This window comes from Salvia splendens, chromosome 5, assembly GCF_004379255.2.
Source record: "Salvia splendens isolate huo1 chromosome 5, SspV2, whole genome shotgun sequence".
In the NCBI taxonomy this organism is placed as follows: Eukaryota; Viridiplantae; Streptophyta; class Magnoliopsida; order Lamiales; family Lamiaceae; genus Salvia; species Salvia splendens.
The window spans coordinates 27453956-27476972 of record NC_056036.1 but is presented as its reverse complement, the minus strand read 5'-3'; the positions used below and the strand labels follow the sequence as shown (position 1 = coordinate 27476972).

Here is a 23017-nt window from a genome sequence, read left to right as displayed (position 1 = left end):
GCGGTAGGATTAACGATCTCCTAGCATGGTAATGCAGTTTGGTTGGGCGAGGATCTACCTTGTGCTATTCCCTTATAGCAGTGTTCCTCATTCTCTCTTCCTCGACCTCTACCCTCTCATGCTTCCTACATCGGGCGTTGGTCCTTCTTAGGTGTTATGCTGTATCACCGCACATCACGTCCTTTCCTACTAACTCATCTAATATTGCTTATAATCATCGCTCAGGGAAGCGGTAGTAAGAATTCGTTCGAGTCCTACAGTTCGAGCTATGAAAAGATTTCACAGAAACATTACTCTTGTCACTAAATTTTTTTTTTTAAGTTTTTCACTTGGTCCTCGAGACACCCCAAGAAACTTTGTTTTCTCAAAATTATGTCGGGTTGGGGTGCTGATCTGGTCGGTTACTTGGTTTAGTCTAGCGAAGTCTAGACCATGACTGAAAGGAGTATTTGGATCTCAGAGCAGAAAAGAACTGAGGCTCTGATACCACTCTGTCACGACCGCACTTTGCCAAGGATAGCAAAAGCGGATAAATCGCGACTAATAAAAGGATTTAAAGAAATATGGAAGAAATGAAGATAAAGCTAGCACATTGAAAAGTCAAACAATATGATAGATAAGATCCAAGTATTCGATTACAAGGATTTGAATAACAATGGTATTTCATCAAAATGAATCAGAGTTTCGATGGTGAGTGTTCACTATACTCTCTTAACAAACTGCAGCGGAAAGGTCCAATGAACAACCTCGCGTATGAAGACACGAAGCGTCGAGAGATCCACCTTATTTACTTAAGTAGCATCGACTCTGATCAACACGCCTCTGCCTTATTGTTTAATCTGCACATTTATAAATACATGCAGGGCTGAGTACATGAGTACTCAGTGGACACGTGCCAAAAACAAAACATACCAATATATAAGTTGTCACCCATCAACAGTATCACACGAAGGTTTTTCTTAAAAAGGCCCGAGCATACTAAATTCTTTTGTGATCTTAAAAGTCCGACAGCAGTCTAAGTTCTTGGTGAAATCCCGCCATGTCTGATAATCTAGTGTACCGTGAAGGTGGCCACCTTCAACAGTACCCTCGCCGGCCAACCTCTAGATGGCTCACGACTCTTGTGCACCCCAATCCGAATCGAAAACGTTTTGGCGTAGCCAAAACCAACAAACAATTATCTCCAACAGACAAATATCTCCAACAGGCAAGTCTCGAAAACAAACACTTTATGGCATGACAACAACTTTAAAAGAAATGATCACATATTCATTTTTGAGAAAAAGATATTTCATAACTTCAAAACATTTGCTTTGTATCCACACTATAGTGCTGGATATTAAAATAAAGCCCACCTGATACGTTTACTCCTCAATTAAAATTCTCCCGTCGGCCTCCCAGCCAAAAATTGCCTTTTTAACAAAAACGCCGTAACATGCTAATTAGTACTTGAACTATTTCTTTGGAGAAAAGAATGCATGCATCCTACTGGGTAGCACCTATATCTTAGTCTCGGCTTATAGGATTTTTCTTAATCCTATCTCGACTTCACTACTGTGCAGAATTTATTTATTCACTTTACTAAGTTCGGAGTAATTCTATTTTCTTGAAAACAAAACTCGGACACTTATCTAATAAAATATGGATTCTAGGAGAATCCCTTCTAATTCCTTTCTTTGAATTTTCTTAAGGTCGCCCATGGCGTCGCGGGGCGACGCTGGTCGGCCCTCGCTTCTCCAACTTCAATATTTTTCATCTTCGGAAACTTAGTAAATTATTTGGTAACTTATAATTTTGAAGATTATTTAGTAACAATATAACCGGATGCGAATGATTATTATGTTTTCATTGAATGATAATATTAAGAAATTGAATATAATGCATATAGTTGTTTTTGTAATTCTAAATTGTAAAGATATTTCAAAATAAAATAATTTGTTGTCAATGATTATTAGATAGTGAATTAAAATTAGTACGTATTTATTAGTTATTAGCAAACTCAAACGATAAATAAACTTTTATATTAGTGTGTGATTATTAAATAAAAGAGAAAAGGCCAAAAATGATCCTGAACATATGCACATTTTAAAATTTTGGTTCTAGACTTTATCTTTTGAACTATTGCATCCTGAACATTTCAACTCGGATCACAATCGGTTCTACAGTAACTGTTCCGTCTATATTTAATAGTCAACGATATTAAACCCGATTTTGATGAAATTAAGTTGTTAAATATGATTCTTTATTAAGTTGAAATAGAAATATTAAATTCTAAATTACTTATCACTAATTGAACGGCTTAAAGTCGACGACATTGCAGATGGATCACTAACTGAACGACTTAATATTGAAGATGAATCAATCTCTGCATAATTTAATTCTATTTATCAATCTCTAATCATTAATGAAAACTTAAATTAAATTCAATTTTGAAGAAAAATACCTCTAGAGGTATTGAATGATTTCTTGTAGTGCAGAATCGCGCCTTGGGTTCCGTCCTGCACCTGCAGCACCGAGTCATCGCGGCGGTCAGAGGGAGGCATTGGAGCCACCTCCGCCACCGGGGAGTTTCTGCTTCTTCATGTAGCGCTTCGAAATGCGAATGTAGAATGGTTTCACCATTTTCAGATACTTAGTCATGATTTGCTTGGACATTTTTCGCTCATCCGAAGCCAGATTCGTCTCCGAATCATGAATCGGCGGTTTCTCTTTGGAGCTGCTGTCTCTGGTGAACAAATTGACGAGCGGCGCTTCTTCGAGCTTCAGTTTCACGAAAAAATTTCCCGCTCGATTTCCCCTGATTTTCCCTCTCAAGCATCCTTGCACCGCCGAAATCTTCAGCCGTCTCTAGATTCTCGCCATTGGCGGATTTCGATTTCTTGAGCTTGAGCATGAGCTCACAAAATTTGGAAGCGGATTTGACCAAAGTAATTAGGGAGTACGTAATCATACTTAACAACTTAATTTGGTCAAAATCGGGTTTAATACCGTTGACCGTTAAATATAGACGGAACAGTTAATGTAAGACCGATTGTGATCCGAGTTCAGGATGCAAAAATTCAAAAGATAAACTCTAAGACCAAAATCGTAAAATGGACATATATTCAGGACCAATTTTGGCCTTTACTCTAAATAAAATTCTCCATTTGTAATTCAATTCAAATGCTTTTATTTTGAAGAAATTCTCCATAGAGTAATACAAATTTGAAGAAATTTTTATTGTTAATTTATCACAATGCTTTTATTTTGAAGAAATTCTCCATAGAGTAATACAAATTTGAAGAAATTTTTATTGTTAATTTATGACTACCCAAACTAAAAATGATTCATTGTAGTACTATTAAGTTATACAAATTTAACAATTTTGTAGTAGTAATAAATTTTCAATATTAAATGACTGTTTAGCAAGTGTTTAAAATGATTATACTTTTGTTCTAGTTCTACAAGGTGACCGTTTGAATACAATTCCCTCACTTTTCTCTCTCTTATGCACTCTCTCTCTTCCTTCCCTTTCCACCTTGTAAATCGGCAGATGGTTCCGTTTGACACACACACAGCGACGTAGTCATCTCCTTCCGGCGACCGACGCAGCACATTCATCTTCGTCCCTCGCTCCTTGTCTCAGCCTCTCTTTTGCTGCTCAACACACACACTCCGGTTTCCTTCCCTCTCTGAGTCGCTGCTGCCCGGCAGATTCCGGCGTGTCACCTCCGTTTTTCTGACTGCTCTAGGCCAGACTCATTACTCCTGTACGTAAGCAAGTCTCTTACATCTCTTACTTGTATATCTTCTTCTTGAATTTAAAGCTAGGGTTCATAATTAAGTTTTTCCCCAATTTGAATTTTGACTAAATCTGGCGAAACTCTAAGCTTTTTATAGCTAATTTCTGCCTAGAAATAGTTAGAGAGATGAAACTGGAAGTTTATCTTCATGAGTCTGGCTAGTGGCTAAATTTGCCTTAGTTTCTTTCTCAGCCCTTAGAGTGTGATCTGTTCGATTAGAATTTAGAAAATGGGTTGTGCTTCTCGTTGGTGAAATCTGAATTTTTTCACCATCTTCCTGCATCTATAGATGTTTAGGCTAATCTTTTCAAATTCTGGAATGTTTTGACGAATGTGTTTTAGAACATGTAGATTTGGCTAATTACTCCGTATTGTATCTCTCCTATCATGTTTCTATCTACAAACCCAGAGTCCTTCTAGGTTTGTTTAGTTTATGGTTTCTTTTGATTTTTTTTTATCATTTATTAATTATTAGTTTTGTTTTCCTATCAGTTAACCCTGCGAGCAACAAAAACAAAAAGGAATCAAATTGGTAAAATTATGGTGATCGTTTTCAGTTCCTTCATCTCACATTTCAATTGGCGATGGTCCACAAACTCCTGAAAACGACATCATTCTTTCATTCTCTCCTTCTTTGGCCAGCTACTAATGGAACCTTACGGTTACGGAAATGTGAGTACATTCTGTTTGCATATCAACCATTGTTTGCTTGTGCAATTTTTTACCTGTGCACTTTATTAATGCAGGAAACTGGAAATGCTGCACATCCTACTAATGCAACTGTCTTCCTGGGACTAATGTCTCTGAGCCATTTATGTACCATACTATCTCAGAGAAGGTATATATACTATGCACCTTAACTCTTTAAATATCAATTTCTTAAACCTCGTGCTCAAAAAATGCCTCGCTTATGGTTGGAAGGAGGGAGTAAAAAATTACAAACTATAGCTATAAGTTTATTTTAGTATTATCTTAGTTGATATCATCCAATATGTTTATGTCAACTTATTATGTGGTATTCCTTTTTCTAAAATGACATGGTGGATTGAGCATAAAACTTTTAGAATGTTGACTTTTCCAACTCTTGATATGATCATGCATTTTACCTAGATTTCAATTGAAGAATCCACGTTCAGCATGGTATGAGTGTTAGGTAATAAGCTAATTACTTGTCTAAAGCTGCATTAGTTTACATCATTCATGGACATTAGATTCCTATGTAGGCGAATTACTACTTATATAACTGTTTGCAAAGAACTGAGCTTAAGCATATTGTTCTTGATTTGCTCTAAGTACGCATTAATTCTCCAATGATGCACCGGATATTTCATATGCTGGCCTCGGTTTAGATGTGGGAATGATGTCAATCCTACATTTTATGTAAAATTAATGTGCATAATGTATTTATTATTTTGTTAAGATTTATATGTTTTTCCTTGATATTAGAATGAGTTGTTTTGATGATAAAGCCTCATTTTATATATTTCTACATACGTGTGCCTGCGTTAGATAATGAAGCACAAGTATGAATAGCAGCAGCCGAAAATGTTACAAATTCTATCGGATTCTTTATCTAGAACTTGATGTCCAACATATTAGGTTGTATTTAGGTGGATACTTTTGAATACGCACTTTAAGTATTTGTTACTTATGGTGTGCTTCATTTCTTTATTTTTATTTATTAGCTGATTTATATATTGATTTTGTTTGTTTTGTGTTTGTTGTTTAGGAGTTGAGGAGGTGCTAACTTTTAAAGGGGTTATTAGTGTAGACTTCGTTTTTCTCAAGGGTTGATCTGCAAACTTAGTTGTTGCTTACTAATTTCTGGAGTCCTAGGTTTCCCGTGCTTCAAATAAGTGATAACAGTGTTCTTTGTTGCCCGATTTCTTGAGCTAAGGAGCGAGAACTATTCCGGTTTTGCAAAATTAATTGAAAAAGCCATAGGGCCGATCGACTGATTGAGAGCTTTATAAGTTGCAATCTTGTTGATATTGGTGCATAAAAATGATTTAGGCAATAGGAATAAAGGCCTCATATCCAAATTATCACATGCCTGACCTTGCATAAACCCCTACTGAGCCAGTTTGAGCCACAAAAGCCTAATTTCTTTGTTGAAAATTTTGAAGTCCTTATATCAGCTTACCTATTATATCCATTTGTTGGCCTATATTTTTTTCCCTAGTCACTAAAATTAAAGTGCTAGCACATTCTTGGGAGGGTATTATGGTGGCAAGAAAAAGATGGAGGTTCTGGACCATTCATTAGGTGGTATTCATACTGAGATACAAAAAGTAAGTGAAAAATTGTCCCCTTCAAATGAAAATAGAATAAAAAGGGAGCCTTTCATGAGTAAAAAAAAGCCAAGGCTAGAAAAAAATAAAATGGCAGCCTTTCATAAGTAAAAAAAGCCAAGGCTAGAAAAAAAATAAAAATAAAAAAGGCAGCCTTTCATGTCTAAAAAAAAGCCAAGGCTAGAAAAATAAAATAAAATAAAAAGGCAGCCTTTCTTGAAGAAAAAAAGCCAAGGCTCGAAAAAAAATATTGAGCGAAAAATAGAAATGATAAAAGAATGCTCAAAAGAATAAGTTGACAGATGGTTGGAAAATCTCATGTTTGGGGTGTTGAGCTGTAAGAAATTTGTACGCAGTGAGTGAGATGTGAAAGGTGTTGTGATGGATGTGCTAGTATTTTAAGAACGGTGGTAAGCTACTTAACCAAATATTATCCCACCTTTACCAAAAGCCCCATTACATCCCAATGAATAAGACCTTTTGATTTGTGCATCATATTGACTTTTGAGCGATGAATTTTGCTTGATTTTGGGAGAAAGATCTGGGAGAAAGATCTTATGTGCTTAAAATAAAGAATAGCCGGAAGAACTTCTCTTTATGAGTTAGTGACGATGGTTTGAGACTCCCAAGACACAACTCGAACTTAGATTGAAGCATGGGATGTCTAGTTCTTAGGGAATTAGTTCGTGTACAATCTTGTTCTAAAGTTTTACCCGCGAGTGAATTCGGTGTCGGCCTATTTCCCTACTGACTTGAAGCAGAGGATTATCTAATATCTTGTGAGTGTGATTTATTGTGTAACTTGCTCGAGGGCTATCAAGACTTAAGTTTTGGGGGTGTTTGATGTGAGTGGGTAATTTTCTAACTTGTTCCTCGGACAGTATACAATGGAATGGAGGGTAGCGTAATACTGCTCCAAGCTAATTTTGGACACTTTGATATTAAGTGTCTCTCAGTTCATACTAAAGCCATCAATGAAGAACTACTGCAAAATCTTTCTGATGCTTTGTCTAAATCGGTCTTGCTTTGTCTAAATCTGAAGATCACGATACCAAGATGTGTGGTTAGCTATTCTCTTCCTTATACATACATTTAGATATAATTTTTGTTTAGTTGTCGGAAGTGGAATACACACAACAATTTATTATTTTTATTTCCTTGGATTCTTTCTATATTTCCACTAAACCTGTAACCCTTTTCTTGTCTGTATGCAGGAAAGAATTTTTGTTTGAGTCAGATTAAAGAGCTGTGTGCCAATCCTATTGCATTTGAGGCGATTGAGATAATTCAACATATGCTCGTGTTACTCTTAGTTGGTCTGAAGGCTGAAGGCGCCTCTCTAAGCATTTAGATTCATTCTTGCAAATGTTATCTCTTGTGCAACTAAGGTGCTTTCCGTGATAGTTCCTCGTGCAAAAATAGACTAGAATTTCTTAGTCAATCTGAAGGCCAAGGCCCAACTACATGGAGATCACTTCTTCAGGTGCTTTCAGTGAAACTGCCTAGTGCATAAATAGACTAGAATTTGTTATGGATACCAATTTTTACCTTTAAGCTTGTTTATATTAGTGGTGTTATAAATGCGCCGCGCAGGTGGACGAGCAAGATCTGGGGGCGGCGGCCTGGTGGGGGCAAGTCGTGTGGCGGCAGGGGGAGACTTAGTTCTTAACTTATAAGAAGCCCGGGGAAAAGGGTGACTCTGCTTTGCTTAATTTTCTTCTTCTTGGTTGTTGCGAATATATTTTTCTACTTATTTGATTCAATTTTTGCTTCCTTTTGCAGCTTTATAAATCTATCACATATATTTTTGGGTATTATACTGTGCCTGGTGATTTCCTATTTTTTCTAGTCCACTTCTTGCTACCTTGCATCTATATAATTAATATATACATATTATCTTTTTTTTTGTGTCATATGTCGTGTACATAAATGTGCTATATTAGTATTTCTTTTCTTTGATATATAAACCCCATTGATTGTCAATCTTGGCATCTTAACATATCTGTTAAAAATTGTTTTCACATGCTCTTTCCCAAGTACTTCCTAGATATGTTTCTTTTTACTTTTGGCATTCGGCTTGTTGTACTTGCATCTAAAAAAGAAATCATGGGCCTTGGAAGCAGGATGAACACTTAATTAGTGTCAAGTGAAGATGCTTTCTATGAAGTTAGTGTTTATTTTTTTAAAAATCCCTCCCTATTAAGATCCCAAGGACACAAATAAAAGCAAGTTAATTTCTGTTGTTATGTAAAGAAATCATTATGTGAGATATTATGCCAAGACTAATTTTAGAATTTGCATCTGCCAGTGCCATCTTGTGGTCTTTATAATTGTAATTTCACGCTCCGGTTTATGTGCATGCCTCCAGGAATAGATCAAGTTTCTGCGGATGTTCAGGACCTCTCTCCTAGTCACATTCAACCTTTGGGTTCACTTTTGAATATCTTTTTGGAAGCTTGTCCCTCTATTTTAAAGGTAATATGGCGACCCACATTTTCATTACTTTTGAATACCTTGTTGGAAGCTTGCCCCACTATTTTAAATGAACACGTCACTGGAATATTCTTGCTTGTAAGAGATCAGTATTTCAAAGTTCTATGTGTTGAATTTTATGGCCAAATACTGATGCTAGCTATGATGGAGATTGCTTCAGCATTTTAGCATTTCATTAGTAAAATGCTTAATTCTCTAAGGGATGTGGTCATTTGTTAAATAGGGAACAGTCTATATACGACTATACGTTTGCTAATCTTTTGAGGAATACAATTTATTTTTCAAAGTACCCTGAAAGGAAGCTGTACTTTTTGGTTGGATCTTATATACTGATTGTTCTAAATTAATATACCGAAACTATTTTTTATGTTCAAAATAGTTCAATGTTTATTTCTTGTGGGCATGAAATAGTCTGGTTTTGTTGTTGGATTTGTCATGATGTATAGCCAAAATTTCATGTACTGTGAATCTGGGCATGAAATTACTGTGACATGTCGTGCCTCTTAGGTTATGATTTCTTTTTCTTATGTATGGTGTTGGATTGATTTAAGCATCAAGTAGCTAGTTCAGAATTTTGAAGTCAATTTCTTTTTATGAAATGGTAACTAATGGATAATGCTATCATAGCAGAGATGTCATATGCAAGCACTTTCAAGAAAACTAAAGACTATCTCTATTTATTACATTAACTCTCCACTTCCTCTGATCTTTCTCAAGATTTTAATATTGCTGCGATGACAGCTTGTTACTACTTCTATGGCTGGCTGACTCCAGAAATCATATAAGCTCATGTAGGAAAATCAAATCAATGATTGGACATACATATTGGAGAAGTTTTAGAAACAATTTTCCTGCAGTAAATAATTTGATTACTCTTTCTGATTCGTTGATTCTGAAGGGTCCTTTCAGTAGTGTATATAACAATGCGAAAATACTAACACAGTTATGTGTTTTTAAATGGCAGGACTATGCCATGGAGCCTGATGAGAAACTTATACTAAATGCAGCACATTTGATGGTAGCAAGCTTGGCAGGAAGTCTTGCTAATGTAACATTTAAGGTATAGATAACCTTTGCTCTATTACTTTCTTGTGTTAATTGTTAATGATCTTGTGAATTTGTCAAAACATCACTTTATATACCTTGTGTGTTGATTGAAGAGGCCCTTACATCACATTTAGGAACCTTTACTTGGTTTAGTATCAAGCGAGCTCAGAAGGTCACTTCAGGGCTTGGCCGTAGCAAGTGATCTTCTAGAGCAGTCATTTCAGCTGGTAACTAATGATAATATCCTTTGCATCAATGTCTTGATTTCCATAATAACCATTAAAATAAAAGAAGTGAGGCGATAAAGGCTTGTTTGCATCAACGAAACTAATTGGTTTTAATTAGAAATAACATGTGGCCTTGCAGGAATCACAAACAGAGTTGACACCGATGAATGGAATCCATCCACTGATACGCATTTCCACAATTGATAACCGCTCTGGAAATGTTGTGATACACCCAAAATTTTAAATATTATTTCAGCAGTTGTGTTTGTCTACGACAGTTTGATCAACTATCACGGGACCAAATTTTCTATAGATTGCAAACTTGAGTTTGCTCGTACTGCTTGCTCATCTAAAATCTGCTGCTGTACTACGCTATAAGCAGAACTCGGTCCTTTTTTTGAGATCGCTACTTCAGTGTTGATCAAGTTTCAGAGATGTCCACTGTTGTTCAACAGTGAGATGTTATAGCTCGTAGGATTTTTCAGCTAGTACACTGAGCGCACACATATTTAGGGACTAACCCCGGAGTTGTCTAGGTTCTCACTTCCGGTATAGGGGTGTGATCTTGGCGCCACCCCTTACTTACTTTCTAATCAAACAAGTGAGTATTATATCTCCCTTTACATTTTCTTGTCCTGAGGTTAATGTTTCAAATAGTTTTGAGGCATGGGCGTTTGCGTGCATTCTTCTTTTTGTGCTTGTAATTTATCCTATTTGTGTGTGCATGCAAGGTTTTCTCCATTGATTGTCACTGACACTTTTTATGGGTTATTAGTATAGACTTAGTTTCTCTCAAGGGTTGCTTACTAACTTCTGGAGAACTAAGATTCCCTAATTTAAAACACCTAATTTTTTAATGTTTTAATGATATGTGAAAAAGAATTTGTGCTGCTGCTGTACAAGACCAAGTGAATTTCTTAAATTATTTTAATGATATGTGTAAGTGAATTTGTGCTGCTACTTATTACAGCATTAATACTAGCAAATAGCTGATAAAAATTTTGGTAAATTATTGTGTTAATTTAGTCCATTGTGTATGGGTTTGGAATTAATATTGTTTGTACTTTGTCCTTGTTGCATTTTAATCTTGTTTACATGCAGTCCAAACCATTTATGGGAAAATTGGTCAACTACTTTCTATTAGCAGAAAGCACAAACACAGTGTAGTGCCACTTTTTATTATGCTAGCCTTTATGTGCAAGGTCAAACGGGAGCCCTTTGTCCTAAGCCAGGGCACCTGTGACATCCACAACAACAAGTTTATGAGGCGATTCTTTGACAAATTCTAGGACATCTAAGTTGATTCACATGGTCAGATATATATATTATTTAGTTCATCTTTGTGATCTTTATAGGTATCTCATTTCATTTTTTCATTTTCTTTGCCGCATTTTGCTCTTTTTTCACGGCAGAAACGATCCACCCAGACCTTAAATGCATTTCCAGTTTGCCCCCCGGCTTCATCAGAAGGTGGGTTTTCCATGCAATTTGCATCTCTACTTATGACCAACTGAGTGCTAGCAGTTACTCCTCTGGCCTTGTTAGCACTGGAATTGGTGCTATGCCCCATACATTGGAAATTGGCTCTGACGAGATAGAACTTGTTGGATCCCAGAATCCTACAAGGTTTGTTTAATTTATGGCATCTTTTGATTTGTATATTATTTATTAAATATTAATTATTAATTGTTGTTTTTCTATGAGTAAACCCTCCGACCAACAAAAACTAAAACGAATCAAATTAGTAAAATTATGGTGATCATTTTTCAGTTCGCTCATCTCATATTTCAATTGGCGATGATGGTCCACGAACTCCTGTAAACGACATCATTCCTTCATTCCCTCCTGCTTTGGCTAGCTATTGATGGAACCTTCCAGTTGTGCAAAAGTGAGTACATTCTGTTATATATATGCCATTGTTTGCTTGTGCACTTTTTTACCTGTGGAATTTATAAATGCAGGAACCTGGAAATGCTGCACATCCTACTAATGCAATTCTGTCTTCCGGGCTTCCTGGGACAAACCTTGATATTAGAATAAGTTGTTTTGATGATACAATCTCATTTTTATATGTTTAAACATATGTGTGCTTGCTTTAGATTATGAAGCACAAGTCCGAATAGCAGCTGTCGAAAAGGTTACAAATTGATTCTTTTTCTAGTCCTTCACATTGAGGTGTGGGTGTATGCCTACATTCTTCTTTTCTTTGTTTATAATTTATCCTATTTGTGTTTGCATGCAATGTTTTCTCTCTATTGATTGTCACCAGACACTTTTAATGGGTTATTAGTGTACTTTTGGTTTCTCTCAAGGGTTGGAGAACTAAGATTCCCTAATTTCAAACACCTAACTTTTTAATATTTTAATAATATGTGAAAATGAACAGGACATGCTGTTGAACAAGACCATGTACATATCTTATATTTTCTATGGTGTCTTGATATATTCTTTGTGGTGAACGTGGAGTCTGTTGATGTTTTCACCGATGAATGGGATTTACTTATTAAAGCAATAATACTAGCAAATAACTTATTAAAAATTTGGTAAAGACTTGTGTTAATTTTGTCTATTGTGTATGTGTTTATTTGGTTGTTGTTAGTTTTTTTATTTTGTCCTTGTTGCATTTTTTAACCTTGTTCACATGCAGTCCAAACCAATGATTGGGAAATAGATCAACAACTTTCTATTAGGGGAAAACATAGAGATAGTGTTGTGCCATTTTTTTTAATGCTAGCCTTTATGTGCCAGGTCAAATGTGACCTTTGTTGAGGTGATACTTTACAATTTTTAGAACATCTAAGTTGATTCACGTGGTCAGATATATATTATCTAGTTCATCTTTGTGATCTTTATTTGTGTCTCATTTCATTTGCAGGAATCACAAACAGAGTTGACACCGATGAATGGAATCCATCCACTGAAACTCCCAATTTTAAATATTATTCCAGCATTTGTGTTTGTCTATGACAGTTAGATCAGCTATCGAGGGACCAAATTTGCTTTAGATTACAAACATGAGTTTGCTCGTACTGCTCATCGAAATTCTGCTACTGTTCATTCCAGGTTGAGTGTAAGGTTGCGTAGCATGTAGAACTCAGTCCCATGTAGAGAGCGCTACTTCAGTGTTGATAAGCTCTAGAGATGTCCCCTGATCTTCAACAGTGAGGTGTTATAGCTGTAACCACTACTCGTAGGATTTTTATGCTAGTACACTTTGAGCACAAACTTTTGCAGGAACTAACGTGGAGTTGTCCTGGTTCTCACTTCCAGTATAGGGGTGTGATCTTGGCACCACCCCTTACTTGCTTTCTACTCAAACAAGTAAGTATTCTATCCTCTTTACATTTTCTTGTCCTTCACATTGAGGGTAATGTTTGGAATAGTTTTGAGGTGTGGGTGTTTGCGTGCATTCTTCTTTTTGTGGTTGTAATTTATCCTATTTGTGTGTATATGTAAGGTTTTCTCTATTAATTGTCACCAGAAACACTTTTTAGTGGTTTATTAGTGTAGACTTAGTTTCTCTCAAGGGTTGGAGAACTAAGATTCCCTAATTTTAAACAACTTATTAATATTTTAATATGTGAAAATGAATTTGTGCTGCTGAACAAGACATGCTGCTGAACAATACCAAGTATATATATTTTCTATGGTTGCTGGAAATTTCCTCTGTGGGGAACGTGGAGTTTGTTGATGTTTTTTTCCGTTGAATGGGATTTACTTTTTAAAGCAATAATACTAACAAATAACTGATATAAAAACTTTGGTAAAGGCTTGTTAATTTAGTCCATTGAGTATGGGTTTGGAATTCATATTGTTTGTATTTTGTCCTTGTTACCTTTTTTACCTTGTTTACATGCATTCCAAACCAGTGATTGGGAAATAGATCAACAACTTTCTACTAGGAGGAAGCATAGAAACAGTGTTGTGCCACTTTTTTTTTATGCTAGCATTTATGTGCAAGGTCAAGTGAGCCTTTTGTGCTAAGCTAGGCCACCTGTCATATTAACAAAACAAGTTTACGAGGTGATTCTCTGACAAATTCTAGGACATCTAAGTTGATTCAGGTGGTCAGATATATATTATCTATTTTCATCTATGTGATCTTTATTTATGTCTCATTTCATTTTTTCATTTCGTTTGCATCATTTTGCTCGTTTTCTAGGCAAGAATCGATCCATCCAGAGCTCAAATGCATTTCAAGTTTGCCCCTCCGCTTCATCAGTTGGTGGATTTTCCTGGAAATTTGCATCTCTACTTCTGACGGAATAGCACTGGAATTGGTGCTATTCCCCACACACCCGAAATTGGCTCTGACGAGATGGATCCTGTTGGATCCCAGATTCCTACAGGGTTTGTGTAGTTTATGGTTTCTTTTGATTTTTATACCATTTATTAATTATTGGTTGTTTTTCTATGACTAAACCCCGCGAGCAACAAAAACAAAATTGAATCAAATTAGTAAAATTATGGTGATCGTTTTTAGTTCCTTCATCTCACATTGCAATTAGCGATGGTCCACAAACTCTTGAAAATGACATAATTCCTTCATACCTTCTTGCTTTGCCCAGCTACTAAGGAACCTTCCAGTTACACAAAAGTGAGTACATTCATATCAGCCATTATTTGCTTGTGCACTTTTTACCTATGTACTTTATTAATGCAGGAACCTGGAAATGCTACACATCCACTAATGCAGCTCTGTCTTCTGAGTATCCCGGGACAAATGTCTCTAAGCCATTTATAACCTTTGGTGATGCATTGCATATGTACCATACTATCTCAGAGAAGGTATATATACTATGCGCTTTAACTCTTTAAATATCAATTCCTTAAATCTCGTGCCCAAAAAATTGCCTCGCTTATGGTTGGACAGAGGGAGTACAAAATTACAAACTATAGCTATAAGTTTATTTTACTATTATCTTAGTTGGTTGGTATCCTCCAATATGTTGATGTCAACTTATTATGTTGTTTTCCTTTTTTAAGACATGGTGGATTGAGCATAAAACTTTTACTGACTTTTCCAACTCTTAATTTGATCATGCGTTTTACCTAGACTTCAATTGTAGAATCCACATCCAACAAGGTATGAATGTTATTTAATGAGCTAATTACTTGTCTAAAGCTACATTGCTTTGCATCATGGACATTAGATTCCTATGTAGGTAAATTACTGCTTCTATAACTGTTTGCAATGAACCGAGCTTAAGCATATTGTTCTTGAGTTGCTCAAAATATGCACTGATTCTCAGGATAATATTTCCGATGATGACTATATAATTTCGTAAGCTGGGCTCGGTCTAGAAGTGGGAATGATGTCAATCCTACATGGTATGTAAAATTAATGTGCAAAATATATTTACTATGTTGTTTAGATTGATATGTTTTTTCCTTGATATTAAAATGAGTTGTTTTGATGATACAATCTCATTTTTATATGTTTAAACATATGTGTCTGCTTTAGATAATGAAGCACAAGTCCAAATAGCAGCTGCCGAAAAGGTTACTAATTATGTTGGATTCCTTGTCTAGAACTTATTGTCCAGCATATTAGGTTGTATTTAAGTTGATACTTTTGAATATGCACTATATGTTTTTTTACATATGTTGTGCTTCATTTCTTTATTTTTATTCACCAGCTGATTTATATGGTTGATTTGGTTTATTTCTGTGTTCGTTTTGTAGGAGTTGAGGAGGAGCTAACTTCTAAAGGAGGCAAGATGAGAGAAGAAATACCTAACCCCCCATTCACCTAACTTCCCATGCAAATAAGGGAGTATTTTGTTTCCCATCAGGCCATCACATATTTTTTCCTTCACATAAAGGGCAATGTTAAGATTAAGATTTGGGGTGAGGGTGTTTGTGTACGTACATGCTTGATTATGTGGTTGTAATTTGTAAATAATATGATTAATCTATCTCCGATGTGTTGATTCTGAAGGACCCTTTTTTCAGAAGTGTATATATAACAATGCGAATACTGAAGAAGTTATGTGTTTTTAAATGTCAGGTCTATGCCACGGAGCCTGATGAGAAACTTATACGAAATGCAGCACATTTGATGGTAGCAAGGTTGGCAGGAAGTCTTGCTAATGTAACTTGTTAGGTATAGATAACCTTTGCTTTATTACTCTCTTGTCTTATAAATGTTAATGATCTTGTGAATTGTCTAAACACCACTTTATATACCTTGTGTGCTGAATGAAAAGGCCTGTACATCACATTTAGGAACCTTTACGTGGTTCAGTATCTAGCCAACTCAGAAGGTCACTTCAGGGCTTGGCCATAGCAAATGATCTTCTAGAGCAGTCGTTTTAGCTGGTGACTAATGGTAATCTCCTTCCATATAATGTGTCTTTATTTCCATAATTATGTTAAAATAAAAGAGATGCGAATAAAAGACTTGTTAGCATCAACCAAACTAATTGGTTTTAATTAGAAATACTATACGGCTTTGCAGGAATCACAGGCGACGATGACACCGATGAATGGAAACCATCCACTGATACATATCTTCCTCGATTGATAGCCGCTCTGGAAATGTTGTGATACACTACAAATTTTAAATATTATTCCATCATTTTTATTTGTCTATGACAGTTAGATCAGCTATCCAGGGACCAAATTTGCTTTTGATTGCAAACTTGAGTTTGCTCGTACTGCTCATCTAAATTCTGCTGCTATTCTTTGCAGGTTGAGTGCAAGGCTGCGCTGCAAGCAGAACTCCGTCCTCTGTTGAGAGAGCTATTTCAGTATTGATCATGTTCCAGAGATGTCCCCTTTTCTTCAACAATGAGTTGTTATAGCTGTAAGCACTAAACGTAGGATTTTTCTGCTAGTAAACTTTGAGCACACCCATTTTTAGGGACTAACCCAGGAGTTGTCCAGGTTCTAGCTTCCGTTATAGGGGAGTGATCCTGGTGCCATCCCTTACTTGCTTTCTACTCACTGCCGCATATTGCTCTTTTTTCACAGCAGAATCGATCCACCCAGAGCTCAAATGCATTTCCAGTTCGCCCCTCGGCTTCATCAGGAGCTGGATTATCCAGGCAATTTGCATCTCTACTTCTGACCAAATGAGTGCTAGCATTTACTCATCTGGCCTTGTTAGCACTTGAATTGCTGCTATGCCCCATACACCGAAAATTGGCTCTGACGAGATAGAACCTGTTGGATCCCAGAATCCTACAAGGTTTGTTTAGTTTATGGCATCTTTTGATTTTTATATAATTGATTAAATATTAATTATTAATTGTTGTTTTTCTATGAGTAAACCCTCCGACCAACAAAAACTAAAAGGAATCAAAATAGTAAAATTCTGGTGATCGTTTTTCAGTTCGCTCATCTCATATTTCAATTGCTGATGGTCCACAAACTCTTGTAAACGACATCATTCCTTCATTCCCTCCTGCTTTGGCTAGCTACTGATGGAACCTTCCAGTTGTGCAAAAGTGAGTACATTTGTTATATATATGCCATTGTTTGCTGGTGCACTTTTTTACCTGTGGAATTTGTAAATGTAGGAACCTGGAAATGCTGCACATCCTACTAATGCAATTCTATCCTCCGAGCATCCTGAGACAAACCTTGATAATAGAATGAGTTATTTTGATGATACAATCTCATTTTTATATGTTTAAACATATGTGTGCCTGCTTTAGATTATGAAGCACAAGTCCGAATAGCAGCTGCCGAGCAAGTTACAAATTCAGTCGGATTCTTAATCTAGAATTTGCTGTCCAACATATTAGGTTGTATTTAAGTTGATACTTTTGAATATGCAATTTAAGTATATGTTACATATTGTGCTTCATTTCTTTATTTTTATTCACCAGCTGATTTATATTATTGAATTTGTTTGTTTCTGTTTGTTTTGTAGGAGTTAAGGAGTTAATAATATTGAAAATGAATATGTGCCGCTGAACAAGACCAAGTACATTTCTTATATTCTCTATGGTTGGTGAACATCGATAACTTGCTACCCTACATATTAGTTTGTATTTAAGTTGGTACTTTTGAATGTACACAATTATTTGTTTACTTATGTTGTACTTCATGGTTTTATTTTTATTCATCGGCTGATTTATATAGTTTATTTTGTTTTTGTGTTTGTTTTGTAGGAGTTATGGAGGATAAGGAGTGTTCTATCTCGCCTCACATTTTATTATCCATCACATAAAGGGAAATGTTTAGATTCATTTTTGGGGTGTACATGTTTGTATGTACTATGTGCACCGTGTATTTTGTGTATAGTGTGAGTGTAGTCTAGTGTAGTGTAGTGTGTGCATTATGTGTGTTTTGTGATTTTACGTGCAAGGTGTATGTGTGTGTTTGTAGTGTAAGTATTTTATGTGTGTGTGCGCGCCGCACGCGCAATGTGTTGTGTGTTTTTTGTGTGTGGTGCGTAAAGTGTGTATTGTGTGAACTGTGAGTTTGTATTGCATGTATTTTGTGTATAGCGCGTTGTTTATATTGTGTATAGAGTGCATATGGTGTATGTGTAGCGCAATGTTTGTATTTTGAGTGTAGTGTGTGTGTATATATGAAGTGTATGTTGTGCTTTTGTAGTGCATGTATTTTGTGCCTATGTATGTGCCTATGTATTTTGTGTATAGTGTTTAGTGTAATGTGTGTAGTATGTTGTGCTTTACGTGTATGATTATGAATATTTGATTGCTGAAATGGACATGTGTTTTACTTTGTGTTTTTTTCTTATAGTGTATGTAGTGTATGTATTAATTTACCCTACGTGTGTATATTTTTTGTTTACTTTATGTTTTTTTCTTATAGTGTATGTGTTAGTATATTGTTTGCAGTATGTAGTGTATGTATTAATTTACCCTACGTGTGTATGTGTTGTGTATATACTCTATGTTTGTTTTGTGTATATACTCTATGTTTTCTTTTTATAGTATGTGCTTTCGTATACTGTGTGTGCAACTTGTGAAGTTTGTAGTGTATTATAATAATGTGTGCAACGTGTTGTGTGCGCGGTGTGTGTATGTTGTGTATGGTTTATATTGTGTATTGTGTGCATTTTGTGTTTAAAGTGAGTGTGTGTAATGTAACGTGTGTTATGGGTGGAGTATTTATATATAGTGTGCAGTGTATGTATAGTGTATATTTTTTATACAAAGTTTTTAGCAGCAGTTTGTTGTATTTTTTGTGTATTGTATGTATTATGTGTACTTTGTGCAGTGTATGTCATATACTGTGTCAAGTGTTTGTATTATATTTTTGTTTATAGTTGGTTGTAATTTATGTGTAGTGTGTAAAGTGTGTATTTTTGTATAGCAATGTGTGTAATATTTATGGTTTGTGTATGTGTGTTTATTTTGTGTATTGTGTGTGTGTGTATGTATTTATTTTTTGAGGATTATATGTATTATGTGTACTCTGTTCTGTGCAGTGTATGTATGTATAATGTGTTAAGTGTTTGTATTATGTTTGCTGGTTGTAATTTATGTGTAGTATGCATAATGTGTATTTTTTGTATAGCACTGTGTATGTAATATTTATGGTTTGTGTATGTGTGTTTATTTTGTGTATTGAGTGTGTAGCGCAGTGTATGTATTTTTTGTGTATATGTGTGTTCGGCATATTTACGGTTTGTGTATGTGTGTTTATTTTGCATATTGTGTGTGTGTAGCGCAGTGTATTTATTTTTTGTGTATATGTGTGCTCGTGTGCATTTTGTGTATAGTGCTTGTGTAATGTGGGTAGTATGTGCATAATGTGTTTTGCGTGTATTTTCCCCACTGTGTGTATTTTGTGTATGCTTAGTGTTTTCTTTTTTTGGGGTGTGTTTGTATCGTGTGCAGTTTGTATTGTATGTATTTTCCCTACCTTTGTGTATTTTGTTTATATTTTTTTTGGTAGTATGTGTGTTTGTATAGTGTGTGTAGCTTGTGAAGTTTGTAGTGTATAATATCAATGCGTGTTATGTGTGTAGCGTGTTAGTTATGTAGCATGTTATGTGTGTACAGTGTGTATTTTATTTTTAAAGTGAGTGCAATGTAAAGTATGTAATGCGTGGAGTGTATATATAATGTGTGGAGTTTGTATTTTTTGTATAATATGTTTAACACACTGCTTGTATTCTAAATATACTGGGCATTGTTTGAAGTATGTGTAGTGTGTGTGCTCTGTATGTATATTATGTAAGTGTTTGTATTATACGTATATGTATACTATTTGGTTATTTTTTGTGTGACTGTGTACAGTGTACAATGTGTGTATATGTATACTATTTGGTTATTTTTTGTGTGAATTGTGTACAGTGTACAATGTGTGTGCAACATTTGTGGCTTATGTATTATTTGTGTGTATTCTGTGTATTGAGTGTGTTGCCCAGTGTATGTATATTTTGTGTATTGTGTGCGTCATAAGTAGAATATGTAGTGTGTATTCTTGGTGTATGTGTGCCCAATGTATATTTTGTGTATGAGAGTGTATTGTGCGTCATAAGTGTATGTATTATGTATAGCATGTGTATTTTGTGCATAGTTATGTGTATTTTTGGTGTAGTGTGTTTACAGTCTGTACGAGGTGTGTTTATATTGTGTGTGGTGTTTGTTGTGCTTGTATTTTGTGTATATGCATATGCATTGTGTAGTTTGTGTGTGTATACATTGTGTAGTTTGTGTAGTATGTGAAATGAGTGCATATTGTGCCAGTAGGGTATATTATCTATATTTTCTGATTTTTTTTGTTTAGTATAGGAAAAATGTGTGCAATGTGTGTATTTTTTTTTGTAGTGTGTAATTTTGCAAGTAATGTGTTTAGTAAGTGTGTAGTGTGTATTTTTGTATAACGTGTGTATAGTGCGGGGTATATATTGTGTATTGAGTAGATATTTGATATACTGTGTGTATTGTGTATGTGTAGTCAGCTAAATGTGTATTTTTTATAGTGTGATTCTGGGTATAATGTGTTTAGTATGTATATAGTGTGTGATTTTGTGTATAATGTGTTTAGTATGTATATAGTGTGTGTATAGCGCAGTGTTTATATTGTGTATAGAGTGTATGTATATTATGCGTATATATATACTTGGTTGTTTTTTTGTCTGAACTATGCGTACAATGTATGCTTTTTTGTATAGCAATGTGTGTGCAACATTTTGTGGTTTGTGTATTACTTGTGTTTATTTTGTGTATTGAGTGTGTAACGTAGTGTATGTATTTTTTTTGTATTATATGTAGTGTGTGTTCTTTGTGTATGCGTGTAATGTATATTTTGTGTCTGAGTGTGTAATGTGTGTATTTTGTGCATTGTATATATTTTGTGTGTAAAGTGTATGGATTATGTATAACGTGTGTAGTTTGTGTATAATTGTGTGTATTTCTTGTGGAGTGTGTGTATATTGTGTGGTGTGTTTCTTGTGCTTGTATTTTGCGTATACATGTGTGTGTTGTATTATTTTGTGTATACAAATGTTTGCAGTTTATGTATTTTGTATATACGCGCATCTGCATTGTGTGTTCTGTGTATTTGTGTGTATTTTGTGCGTGTGTGTATTTGTGTGTATTGTGTGTAGTATGTGCAATGTGAGAATATAGAGAATCTAAATTTACAAAATAATACTGCAAAATTAGGAGATTTTGATAATAAATAAAATCAATTCTTAAATCAAGGTAAAAAACTAAGAAAAACTAGGGAAAATAGAAAGGGTTTCTTTCTTATTTTCATATTAATTAATGTACATAATAATAAATTTTGTATTACAAAAGAAAGTGTAAATAATGATAAAACTTTAATCCCGTATGAAGTAGCAGAACTTATTAGGAAATCATATAAGAAGTTGACAGAAATGTGACCGAAATCATATCTTACTAATATAATGGAGTGACAAAAATGCCCTAATAGGGCCTCAGGGTGTTTTAGTCTGAAAAATCTCATTCGTGAATATATAAAATGCTATGGTTATCTAAGGATATTTTTTTTCGTCAGAGGAGGTTTGTGGTGCAACAATCCTAAAGGTTAGGACTAATGGTGCAGTTCACCCAACAAATAAAAGAGAAAATATAAACAATATTTATACAAAAACATCTTTAAGAAAATCACACCAGCCATCCATCCTCGACAATAACGCCATTCGATGTGCAATAAGAGGCAAGGTCAATGTTTGGCAATTAAGCGCATGTAGATCCCAACTGATAGAAACCTTAACCCAATATGTGCAAGAAGAGACAAGGTCATAATTAAGCGCATGTAGTTATATCGTTGGTACCGACTCGGACCTCTTTTGCAGAGTCAAAGAAATCTTATACTCCCTTCATTCGCCAATAAATGTCTGGAAAGTAGGTATCACAACACAAGCATAATCAAAGCCATGGAATCTACACTAGACAAACTCAATTCAAACCAGTTGATCAGTTAGCATTTGCAAGTGTTTAGTTAGGTTAGGATGATGGATCAGTTTAGCTAGTTTAGATCCCCAGCTTACTCAGTTAAGAAGGATAAACTTAACCCACCTTGTATGTGTGGCGGCAGCCATTCCCAATTTGTCCACAATAAATGTGAAACACATCGCCTCTGTGGGATTCGATCCTTACTTTCCTTTTCTAATTCATATTATTGTGGGTTAAGGTCTCGAAGGCCCTTGTTTTTGTTTGTGCACACCCAGTGACACATGCGTAGGTTTCGTCGAGTTGACTTGATAAGTAAAATTCTACCACTAGATCCATTCACAAGTTCTCACATATAAAAGGAAGGCATACCAGCTGGATCAGGCATACCAACTTGATGACTTCACGACAACCAAATCATAATTCAGCGTGCACGGAAGATATTAGGAACGGGGCGTTTCATGGGGATAAGTCCGGATATCTGCATGCATATCAGGCTGGAGGAAGGAGCTAAGGCAAATCGAGATCCACATCGGAAGTTGAACCCGAACATGCAGGAGGAAGTTTTAAGAACGACAAAAATGAGCTGGTACCCACCCGGCTGGTCACTGGATGGCGGATGTGCATCGACTACCGCAAGCTGAATGCCGCCACTAGGAAGGATCATTTCCCCTTGCCATTCATGCATCAGATGTTGAAGCGACTGGCTGGGAGACAATATTTCTGCTTCTTGGATGGGTACATTAGTAGGTATTTCGAAATCTATGTAGACCCTGAAGATCAAGACAAAACCACCTTCACCTGCCCATTTAGAACTTAAGAGCATA

At 35.5% G+C, this 23017-nt stretch overlaps 1 long non-coding RNA gene across 4 annotated transcripts; it reads left to right on the top strand.

Annotated features, from left to right (window-relative positions):
* The first annotated feature begins 3459 nt into the window (after positions 1-3459).
* Positions 3460-18144, top strand: LOC121805261. 4 transcript variants are annotated; one of them, XR_006051443.1, is made up of 26 exons: positions 3460-3749; positions 4275-4454; positions 4529-4620; positions 6955-7136; positions 7288-7556; positions 7667-7766; positions 8442-8548; positions 9531-9626; positions 9980-10441; positions 10942-11151; positions 11253-11466; positions 11611-11728; positions 11802-13904; positions 14003-14437; positions 14504-14628; positions 15093-15171; positions 15526-15690; positions 15851-15946; positions 16050-16171; positions 16301-16382; positions 16534-16648; positions 16816-17032; positions 17177-17291; positions 17364-17591; positions 17720-17796; positions 17961-18144. It is a non-coding gene; the product is annotated as an uncharacterized LOC121805261 (long non-coding RNA). The 4 variants fall into 4 exon arrangements; XR_006051440.1 differs by lacking the exon at positions 6955-7136; XR_006051442.1 differs by lacking the exons at positions 3460-3749; positions 4275-4454; positions 4529-4620 and adding an exon at positions 6223-6852.
* Positions 18145-23017: the final 4873 nt, after the last annotated feature.